Genomic DNA, 13,064 nt, shown 5'->3' with positions numbered 1-13,064 from the left:
GTATTACATGACCCGTTCTTAGATTTGACCGAAAGCCAAATTGAAGAGCATAAACGTGATTTCTTGAATAAATTGAAATTATCGAAGAGTCAAATAACAATGTTGGAAATTAGAACAAGAAGGCAACACCAGTGTGAATAATGGTATATTGAAAGGAAAAAACGGTTAGTTCCTATTGTTTATTTAGTATTATTTATCAGCTCAGATCCAAGATTTGTTCCGTGGTGGAAGGGGTGAAATTTTAGGGAGATCTGAGGACATCCTCTTATTTAAACTTTTTTTAAAGTATTACTGTATACAGTAAATATATATTAGCAATTCTCCCTCCTAGAATTACTTATAAGTTATAGAATATATGATTATTATTATTATTATTATTGTTGTTGTAGTTAACTATGCATTTTATTGAGTTATAACTTATAGTTTATATTAATTAATGTAATATTTAAAATATTGACAGTCTCACAGCATCCATTTTCGGGAAAGTGTGTAAAATGCGTGATAAAACGTCACGTGCTAAAACTGTGAATGATATTTTATTTGGTACATTCACTGGAAATGCCGCCACTAGGTATGGAATTGCCAATGAAATAATTGCTAAAGAACAACTAGAAGGCATTCTAAAGCAAAAAATACAACCGGCAGGTTTAATAGTTGACAACAATATGCCATTTATAGCAGCCTCTCCTGATGGAATACTGGATGATGGATCATTAATAGAAATTAAGTGTCCAGCTAGTGCCAAAGACCTTACACCAGAAGATGCTATACAAATCAAGAAAATTAAATGTTGCTCAATTAAGGATGGACAATTGTATTTAAAACGCAACGATAATTATTATTATCAAGTTCAGGGTCAACTGCACATAAGTCAAAAAACGTATTGCTACTTTTGTGTATGGACCCCAAAAGGTAAACAAAAATTATAAAATTATAAACTTAAAATATAGCTAATAGTAAAAACTAATTATTACAGGTTTGATGTATGAAAAAATAAAAAGAGACGACGATTTTTGGCAAAACAACATGGCAATTAAAATTAAATCGTTTTATTTAGAAAAACTTTTACCCGTATTAACTAAAGAAAACTTGCTTCAATAAATCTACCGCAGTACTTTTTTTTAATCTACAAAATATATATAATATATATTATTATAATTTATACCCATAAATATAATATAATAATTGTTTTTGCCAACACTTATTTATTTACTCTAAATTGTATCTATCGTAATTCATATTCATGTTATATTGTTTTACTATGCACATTGGCACATAACTCACTAATGTTCATTTTTTACTCACACATAGGCATGACTCAACATTTTTATGTCGTCTTATGAATAGTATAGTTTTGGAATTAATTGATTCAACATATGAGCGTGGGTTGCCTATCAGGTATTGTTTAATAGTAATACTTTTTTAAATAGTTACATTTAAAATAAAGCTGTGTAATAATGAAAAAGTCGAGATAGCGAGTACTATGGTAAAAGATAACTCTACAATATATAAGATATTCGTACGTACGTAGGTATAATGACACTTTTATTATTATTATTTGTACATTTTAATTTTCATCATCGTAGTTCCGGGAAACCATTAAACTGTCGGTCGGTAGGCGGTGGCGTGCGATAATGGATACACACACTAATGTTTATTTACTACTCACACAATGACACAGTTCAAATGTACGTGAGATATGAATTGCCTAAATATTACTCCTTAAAACATGGTATGCTGGAGCCCCCAAGTCGTAGGTACTTAAGAAATAGTAAAAGTGAAAATCGACTAACAGGATTAGCCCTCATGTCAATTCATCGCAGTATTTCAATAGACACTGAAAACACTATTAATAATTTTGCAAACCTGCCTCGAAAATTGGATTTTTGCTTTAATTTAATTCGTATAATATTCTAGTTTTTGTAATTTATTATTAAAATAAAGTTAATTTATAATAATAATTAAATATATTTTTTTTATAAGTCCCCCCCTCCGAAATTAATTCCTATATACGCCACTGTTGTAAATACGTATATGTTTAACCATGTTTATTATAAAATCTATCGAATTTACGGTATTTTTGCTAAGGAATCAAAAAATCCGCCTTAAAATAACGAATATTTTGATATAATAAACTCATTTTTTAAATTTTGTCGCTTACTGCCTTTTGGCTTAGGAGGGCAGAATGACTGTCGGCGCTATGTAGTGCGTGTTGTGTAATTATGTGTATTTGTGTATGAATATGTGTATGTGTGTGGGTGTGTATACAAAAATAGTAAAAATAGTAACACGGTTTCTGGTAGGTAAGTTACACACAAATTTAAATAATAGAAGTTCAAAATACATAATAACTCACCGCAACCCAAAAATGTATAAAAAATATAATAATAATAATAGTAATAAATCACAGCCCTTATTGCTAACTGGAATAAATTATAATATTGAATGTCCCTTATGGCCAAAACCAAAATAATAACATATTGACGCAGCTGTTTGAGCTGAAGCTCGTATAAAATAATATGCGGCCGGCCCACCTTGCCCAAAAAATGAATAATAATATAAAATATCTATAGCCCTTTTGGCCCAACAATTAAATGTGTAAAATAAATAAATAATAATAAAAATAATGAAAAAACTCACGGTTAGTGGAGCGCAGACTAGCTAGCTGGTCCTGTGCTAAAATAATAATACAATATGCAATACAATAGTATATCGTGTGGCAAGGGCGGGAAGTGAGCTATTTAGGAAAATTTCCTTCCCGCACGAGCCACACGTCATACTATTTCTTGTCACGCCTCTGCGTTCACTGATCGCGCCATCACGGCAAAGGTAATTCAGGCTAAAATCTATGCAACAACCAGACTATTCTACGAAAACAATATTTCATGAAAGAAACGATTTGGTTTTATTTATTTTAAGCGTCATGCATAGAGGTTATAATATGAATATAAGATGTAACCAAAAGTTTATGTTTTGTAAGGACCGTGGTATAGATTTCAGTATAAATAATAATTATTATTGTCCAAACGCGGCTGAATTCCCGCCGAATCCACACAGTCCAGTGGCTTTCCAAGTCGCGTGATCGGCGCGGAATGTTCGCGACGAGTCGTTCCCCCTCCACGGTGTCCATACGTCGGCCGGCGTCCACGGCTCTCTGGCCGGAACACTTTTTCGGTCTTTTGCCAACGTTTGAACCAGGCGGATTACGTACCGCCGGTTCGCGTCGTGTTATTGGGATGTGGTCGACATCGTGGTCATCCAACACTGCGTTTATTGTTATTATTAATATTTAGTCAGGTTGAACGTCGAAACCACTAATATTATTTACTCATTTTTATACCGTCGTAAACTTGGAGATAGTCGAAGTTTGACGGATTGTGTCACCGCCCACCACTGAACTTATTATACGTGTCAACGCTGGGCCGTCGTTTAACTGCGCCACAGTGCCGATTTTGGTTGTTCATGAGGAAGACGCTGTCGCTTTACCAGCGAGGACCGTGCTGACCAGTGACCTACGCCGAGGTGTCGATCAGGTCATATTATATTAGCATTATTTGCGTTTCAAATTATTATTATTATTATTATTATTAGTTGTAGCCTGCGTTGAATTGCACACGGCGCTTACATTATTTATTTATTTATTATTGTGTAAAATATATATATTGCGCTAAATCTACTTAGACATATTTGTACGAGGTAATACAGTGAGTTTACCCTTCTGCCGTCCATAACATTACGCGAGTCGTTGTCGCTAACCGCGATAGTGAAAGTAGGAGCGGCGCGGCGCAAAATTATATTAAAACAAAATAAGAATAACAAAATGTAATCAAGGCAAAGGTAATACATTATGCGGGGATCTATGCTACAACCAAATTATTATACGAAAACAATTTCACGAAAGAAAAATGTTTACCGCGTCATGCAAGGAGGTTATAATATGAATATAAGATGTAACCAAAAGTTTATGTTTTATGAGGACCGTAGTAGGTATAGATTTTAGTGTCAGTTTGTTCAGAGAATACGCGTGATTTCCGAGCTCAGTACTCTTGGGGATTTCCACTTTACCGCCCGCTGGACAGAAAAACGTCGCTTTCCAACGGTTCAACCGTCATCGAAAACTAAACTTTCAGTGCAGGCGTGACAAAAAATATAATCACAGCAGGTGCCGATCCTATAATGGATGATGGCTGTATAATATAAAACGGCGATGCGCCACAATTTGAGTTAACAATTAAAACAATATAAAGAGGCCCTTCTGGCACTCACAGTAATGTGAATTTTGGTTTTTTGGGTAACTTTAAAACAAATTAATATATGTATATGTATACATGAAATTTTCACTGATTGTTTATATTTGCATTTGCATTTTCTGTACACGATACAATTTTCAAAATATTTTGATTTGTTTTGAACTGTTTAGGAACATTTTCTGTTTCCAATTTTATTAGATTTTTTTCTATGAATGTCAATAAAACTTTATTTGTAGGGTAAAAAAGCTTGAAATTTTAATACAAAGCTCCTACTATATTGTTACAATATTGATGTTTGAAAAATATTAAAAACCCTAAGACACAGTTTTTATTTATAAGCATTTAAATTTCAAATCTTGACAAAATACCGAAAAATTTTGAAAACTTAGCAAACTATTTTAAGTTGAGAATTCATAAAAAATGTTCTTTTTAAATCAAAGATTTGAAAATGTAATACAAGATTCCTAATAAATTTGTCTACCATTATCAAAAAAAAAAATGTCTACACGAAAGTCAAATTAAATTTTTATGAGCGTTTGAAATTCATATTTTTACAATATCGGATATTTACTCGATTTCTCATGTGGCGGTTTTGTTATTTTATTGTTATTCAAAAACGAATTACTGTAGATACATGAAAATTTTACTGAATGTTTATAATTTCATTTTCTATACACCATAAAATTTTGAAAATATTTTGACTCTTTTTGAGTTGTTTACGGACATTGTCAGTTTTCAATTTTTTAGTTTTTTTTTTCTATAAAAATCAATAAAAATTTGTTTTTTTGGGTAAAAAAGCGTAAAAATTTAATGCAAGGCTCTAAAAATTAAAAAATGTTCAACATTTATATCTAAGGATTGAGAATTTAAAACAAGGTTCCACATACATAGGTTATATTATATAATTTACTTTATTCACAATAATATCATCAAATTTACTTGGTAATATCATAGGCTATCTGACCGTCTTCGCTCAGAATCGTTTTTCTTATACAATGATATTATATTATTGAATTCAAATTTAACACCATCCATTACAGTGACCCACTTGTAACCTACTGTACAGCAGAGCTACAACCACTTGCCCCCTTTTTTTTCTATGTATGTCAATAAAACATTATTTGTTGGGTAAAAAAGCTTGAAAATGTATTACAGGCTCCTACTATATTGTTACAATGACATTTAAATAGTATTAAAAATCCTTAGTCACAGTTTTTTTTATAAGTATTTAAGGCTTAAATCTTGAGAAAATACTGAAAAATCACAAAAATTAGCAAATTATTTTTAATTGAGAATTCATAAAACACCCACTTGCCCACCTTTTTATAATTGAAATAAATACATTAATGAAATTGGCTGGACAAAAATAATAATACCTCATTCATGTGGTTGACCTATCCATAACCAAGGTATTGCAAAAAGTTTTCTTATAGCAGAAAATTTGCTATTTGCTTCTTTTCACAAATCTTTAGAAAAAAAAATAGATACCTTTGCATTATTGAGTATCTAATACATAAGGTATTAAAATTATTATGCTTTAAGAAAATATTTAAAATTGTCTTATCTCATTGATATAATATAATGAATTTACTCTTCAGTCTTTGATAAATTGAGAGCCTATACAAAAATATCAACTATACACAACTTCCGTACCTTATTAATTATTATACAATAAATTATTAAGTGGTAAAAAAAAAAAATAAATTTTTATCCTTTAACAAAATATGTATGCTGCACAACCATGAAAATACTGGAAAATACTGGTTATGGATGGCTGGTATAGACTTATTACTTAACGCCTAGTATTATTTCTAATGAAAAACCTAAATTAATGTACCTTAAAAATGACTTCAGTTAACCATATTTTTTTTATATAAATTCAATTATATAGTTTTTTATGCTACATTTTTATTTATTTATTTAAAACTGAAAAATACAAGAAAACAATTTGGCATCAATTACAGTCTAAATATTAAACTAAATTTAATATAATATGGTAGGTTATAGGAATAATAAACCTACCTATTGTTGTTATTGAAATAAAATATAAATAGTTTACCAGTTAGAAAAAATTATTTTGGTTTGAAAGTTGGGGACAAGGTTTGATTTGTACCTAGCGTTCATAGACGTCGAACACGTGAATAGGACTCAATCACCTATTGAAATTATATATTTCTTATTTTAAAACATTTTATATTTATGGTCTCAGAATAAATATATATAAAATACTATATTATTAAGGTATAGAAATATATCCGCCACTATACATATAAAATATTACCTAATATTAATGTTCATAATATCAAAAATATTGAAATTCCCCAAAATACTTTTATCTTGTAAATTATATTAATGTAAAAATTTAAATTGTAAGTGTAAACCTTATAATATATATGCACATAGTTTAAATAATTTGTTTTTGAGTGCCTATTTAGTTATATTTTTCTCTTGGGCATCCATTGATAAACTTTACTGACTTTAATGATATTAAATTGGTATTACTGTTTTATTGAATGATTGCATTCTATGAAAAATTGCTTTACTAATAAAACTTAAGTCTAGGAGAATCTCATATAGTTTTCTGTCTGTAACAGAGTCTTCACTGTTAAGCAACTAAAGAAATCAATGAAATAGCCACGTATTTTTAGCGTTGTAACCCCTTCACAGCTCATCCATATTTATGCAAAAAATAAATTTACAAAGTGGTTCAAATATAAAAAATATGGTTCATATTTGATAAAATTATTGTGACGAATGACGACTACAATGGAAAAAAAAAGTGTGTGAATCCCAACAAGTTATATTTAAATTTAAAAGTACCCTCCTAAAAATAATCCTGGCTACTGATGGGTATTCTCTTAACCTCAGAATAGTTTTTTATATCAAATTTTCTTATCAAGTTATTGTTGACATATTACTGAGGTTTTTTTTTGTTCTATAACAATTATTTATTTGAAAATTATGAAAACAATTATTATAGGAAAATCTTCATATTTTCAAATAAAGTATGTTATATTTGAAATTATATTATCAGTCGTTGATTATAAAATAATGTTTATGTAATAATCATTCCACTTGATATTGTATTTACATCAGTTTTAAAATAAAAAATGAATACATCTGTAACTTAAAACACTTTTTGTTGAGAAACCATAACATTCACTTATCTTTAACAAATATTCCACTCTATGATAGAGGTTAAAAATACTAATCTAAACTATGATTCATTCTTGAGTTTGAACAATGCACATAATGTTCCCCTGCGAGTTGTGACATTTTACTTGATGATTGTTCCAGTCTTTACTTTGACAAAACGTAGAGCAATATGATGTGCGTCGACATAATGAACATTTTGCAAATGAATCTCTATTGCAGTTGGCACACTACAGAAAAAAAAAATTGTATTGCAAAGAATAATATACAACCAAGTATGTGTGTTCTACCTTTTTAACATCTGGTATAACATCATTATTTGGCTGTAATCCTGCCGCAAAACTTGAAACTGTCTCCACGTCAAAATCATTCCTATGAGAAATAAATTAACACCAGATTAAAATCAAAGACGTGACAAATATTATAAATTAATAATTACCTATTTTCTATAGAATTCTCATTGGCCCTCTTAAGTTCTGCTAACAACTCCTGTTTTTCCGTATTCCATTTGTACTTAGCAACACGCATAGAGTTACGAAAATGGTGAACCATTTTAATCATTCTCGATGACATCTTAATTCCGAATGAAATATAAATATTAATGATACTAATTATACATTACATTTATATATAATTGATTTAGTAAGGAACAGACTTTTATAAGAAAAGTTTAAATGTTTTACTAATTCAATAAAAGCACTAAAAAAATATACATACATACATTTATAAAACCATAATTTTCATAGGGTAAACAATTTTAAGATTTTAACAGATACTAGCTGATCCCATGCACTCTGTACCCGTTAAATGTACAAACTGTATATGACTTTTTAACTTTTTTGTTGCCCGGAATAAAAATTCTTATTCACAGCAGTATATTATTAGGTAGGCGATCTACCTGCGGTAGATCGCGAACCCCGTGCTGTAGGTGTATGATTTAACTTTAAAGTATCAAAGTTATACCAAGTTTGTCATTTTTACTTAATTCCACCTACTGTGGATTAACCACTGATACATATAAAATCAAAACACAGCGTACAAAAAAATTAAATGCATTGAATGAATACACTGATTTCACGGTGTAATAACGGTGTGACGGTGTCACAATAATTATTGTTTTAATAGCTTTAAAACCCATGGCAACCATTTATAAACAAAAATTTCCACCGCAAATCTCTAAATCCCCGTTTGAGCACATCCCCTGGTGGACCTAGGGGGATGATTTAAGAATCTAAACCATCCAAGGTGTCACCCAAACGCATACAAAAAATTCATTCAAATCGGTCCGGCCGTTCTTGAGTTTTAGCGAGACTAACGAACAGCAATTCATTTATATATATATATATAGATTTTCTCTTAATTTATAAGGTAATTTAATGCCTAGAAGAGAAAGATAACTTGACCTCTATAATAAGAATGAAAGAACAAAAAATAAAAAACATTTACATACACATTTTTCTTTACATTTGAATAATGATTGTATTTTTTTTTTTAGTTTTTAGTAATTTTTAATTTATAACTAATAAGTTATAAGTATGATAACTGTGAAATTTTAATAGCCCCATACAATTATGTTTTTTGTACACATTTTAAAGAAATATTATATTTATTTTATTTTCCTCGATAAGAATATTGATTTAAATTATAATCTGTTCCCCCTAATCACGAGTTAATTGAAATATAATTGAAAAAAACTTACATTTTCTAACTTTTTAAACATATCTTCTATTGAATCATTTAATTGAACAATTTCAGCTTGAGAAATATGACCCGTCTGTTGAAGTATGGATTCTTTATCTTTTATATCGATATCAACATTGTCTAATGATATACCTATACTGCTATCACAACTATCTTCATCATTCATACAGTCTTCAATTTTTTTCTTTTTTGAATGACTAGACGAATGTTTTTTGGTACGTATTTGTTTGTATGGAGTAAACAGTCGTATGGGGCCAGTCTAAAACAACATATACAACCATCATAAACATCTCACGAAAAATACCAATGACCTAGAATAATATTATACTTACAGCAGCTTTGTCATCACAACAGACTGCACATGTACAACTCATAGCATGTGGTAATAAAACTCCATCGTATACTAATGTTTGCAAACTACGGCCACCAAATTGTATACTTTTTTTCCAGTCCTTACTAGAAGCCCTCCCAGAAAGGGTTTCAAACTCACTAGGTGTGTACCATTGGTTTCCAAAATTAATACATTTGCCTCGGCAGCCAGAACCAAATTTTTTTTTATGTAGCTCTGCGTTGGTGGTCTACAGACATAAGACATGATGAAAAATTAAGACAATAACTCTAGTATGTAGGTAATAGGTATATTAAAATATATCCTTACTTTACATCGTACAGGTAATACTGACAACTTGGCAGCTTCGGCATATGAATAACAAGGTGCTGTATTTGAGGATGATACACCTTGATCAGTCTCTTCTTTGTGAACATTATTAGTGGTCGAGTTATCTGGTCCAAGTACAATATGAGCAGTTTTGAAAGTGACATCCTTAATAGATTAAATTGTATTAGTAAATGTTCAGTAGTGAATACCAAGGAGTTTTAAAATTTAAATTACTTTGGCTCGAACTACAGTTTGCCAGGTATCACCATCAACTTGAGTGTGTGTATCACAATTTAAACAACCGTTATCCACGCACAAGAGAGGTTTGAAATCATTTGATTCCGAAAGCTGAAATCAAAAATACAAGTTCAATAACTTAAGTCATGGTTAATACAATTTTACACTACATCAATCACTATAACAGCAAAGATAAAAAAAATATTTAATATATTTATAAGTTTATAACATGTACATGTATATTATTATGATAAATTGCCTAAATTTAGATAGGTTCCCAAGCTCAGATAGATCTAGTAAGTTGCCGAGTTTACGCCACTGGGCCAGACTATATTTTGGTAGATCTTGTATATAACTTACTTATTTTAACCCAATTTAACAGGTTTTGGCTAGTAAAAGTTCTAAAACTTTGTGGCTTGATACTTAGCCTATCCAACACTGCTGGTGCCTAAACTTTAAAGGTAATAATCCCCTATTAAGTTCATCTATAATAATGTGATAATAAAAAAAGTAATTTTAACACAGATTATATTCATATAACAATCTGTCATTTTATCAATTGGTCGATAGGAAATACTGTCGGGTTGCCATACGTCCCGGTTTGTCCGGAGTACTAGTTTTCAGTATGGCATCCCGGTGTCCCCATAATGTATTTGAGACAGCGAATTGTCCTGGAATGAGACTTCAATATTTTATGTTTGTATTATATTAAATACTTTTGGTTAAAACAGTTTGCCTAAGTACCAAACAACTCTGACTAATCTGCCGATGGAGAACACATCAGCCACAGATTAATAATTTTATAATTAAAAAAATGTTTTTCTTTGTCAAATACATATGTTAACCCTAGAAAAAGGTTCCAAAAATTATACTGTGTCTTGACGGTATTACTAACTACACTAGTACACAACAGTACATAATATTACAAAATATTCTCAAAACTTATGAATGTTGAATACTCTTAATGCAATTGAAAACCCGTGCAGTAATAAATACCTAAAAACTGTTTAGTGATAGATTATAGTCTAAGTGAAAAATTATTATCAGCGCATAGTTCTGTGAGTCCAAAGACTTGTAGTTTTTTTGATAATAGGTAGGTAAGTCGTGGGTGATCTACGTTAAAGTGAAAGTAGGTACTTGAAGTAGATTTTATTGCTTAAATGTGTTAGCAAAAGAAGTTGGGTACATCAGCTTTAATCTATTTAATAATAAAACTGTAATATATCTGTTATAATATGAAAGAGGGGGTCTTTTATATCAATAAATGGTGGGTAGGTCAAACAATTGTTGGTTGTCTCGCACATAATGTAAGTCGACGCCGCCGCTGAATATCTTAATACGTGTTTGGAATGGGTGTCTAAACCAAAGAGCATCCGCAGGATAAAATCCCACTCGTAGCAATATTAAAATCCAATGGACATAACATATTTATGTAATATTATGTTTTGCAACGGACCAATTGGCCACCCTCCCGTGGGCGCCCTTGAACTAAACCTTTTAACGATAAATAATAATTACCTACCTAACGGGAAAAAAAAGGAGAAAATATTATAATATACAACAATCGCGTCATGACGGCACAAAAATTATAAGAAATACAAAACGTTGTCGGTGGTACGTCAGAGTCCGTCAACGTTGTCTATCACATACCTGCAACGAGTCGGCGGTGATAACGTTTAACGTGCCAGCGCCTGACACGTTAATGAGCTGCCCACTGCCCAGCGCGTATGGAATTGGAGGACACTTGTACTTGAGACGACGACGGCGGCGGCGATCCGTTGCGGTTTTCTTTAAACGCGTCGGCGGCGGCGACGACTACGACTTCGGTGGCCCCCGTACCGGTCTCGGCGAACTTTTCCGAATGACGCTGCCGACCACCACTGCCGTCACGTTCGTCCACCGTGGCCGCTTGCAGTCGAAGTTGTTGTTGTTGCTGCTGCTGCTGCTGCTGCTGGTGCTGGTGGTGCCGACGGTGCTGTTGTTGTTGGTCGTCCGCGTAACCGCCGCCGCTGTCGATTACGCACATATTATAATAAAATATATTTTCTCGATCTGTGACAACGCAAGGTAATAGTCGCGTGATATTTATCGTTTTACTGCCAATGCCGGTGACGAATGGTCGTTCCGTCGTTCGTTTTTTCACGTCCGGTTCGTAGAACACGTACCACGTACTACGGAGCTTACGGTCCGATCGCAGCGCGTGCAAAACCGAACGCCGAGCCGCCGAGGTTGATAAGAAACACCCGCTCGACGCTCCGTGCACAGATTATCGATGTATCCGTCGCACTATCTAGTATCTACATAATATCAAATACTATCTACGACACAAGGTGTATCAATACACCTTGCTACGACAATAATACAGGACAGCTGCAGCTATGGTCAAAACTGGCCCTTATCAGTTCCCCCCGAAAAATTGTAGTTGTAGTTGTCGTTATTTACCCCTTAAAAATAAATATTAAAATATTATAATATTATAAAAAAAAACGTTTACTGCGTTAGTTTCAATATTTCATCTAAAAATACAAATCGTGGTTCTATAATTTATTCTAAATAGTGCAATCCTTTTTTAATATAACAATATAAAATAATTTTTTAAGGAGTAAAATTAGGCAATTTTAAAAAATATTATAACATGAAATAATTAATTATGTGTTGATCACCAAGGCCAATAATTCTTCTCTGTATTTGTCAATTGCATCCATGTTCGCAAAGATCACACCAACACTCCTTCCATCGACGATGTAATAATAATTACAAATTGAATACAATAAAATTATTGTATGGTATTAGGGAAAGTATTCATAACTACAAACACCATGGTACCTATAACTTTATTTTTTGAAACTGAATAATAATTAATTATGCAATTTGCAGTGTCAGTAACTAAAAAAAAAACATTTTTCCTATTTCAATGTTAAAATTAACATAACAAACAATTTGGTTACTATATTTCATATTGATATTAATATTAAAATAGTGAATAATTCTCATTTCACAGTAAAGTAACATTTACCTACTATGATAAATCATGTGTAAATCAAACAAATTATACTTAAGTTATT

General features: G+C 31.4%; 1 pseudogene; it reads right to left on the bottom strand.

Moving 5' to 3' along the window:
• Positions 1–7,325: 7,325 nt before the first annotated feature.
• LOC132935150 (deformed epidermal autoregulatory factor 1-like) lies at positions 7,326–12,243 on the bottom strand (annotated as a pseudogene).
• Between the last annotated feature and the right edge of the window lie 821 nt (positions 12,244–13,064).

Source organism: Metopolophium dirhodum, chromosome 1 (assembly GCF_019925205.1).
Source record: "Metopolophium dirhodum isolate CAU chromosome 1, ASM1992520v1, whole genome shotgun sequence".
In the NCBI taxonomy this organism is placed as follows: Eukaryota; Metazoa; Arthropoda; class Insecta; order Hemiptera; family Aphididae; genus Metopolophium; species Metopolophium dirhodum.
This window is presented reverse-complemented; position numbering and strand designations above follow the sequence as displayed.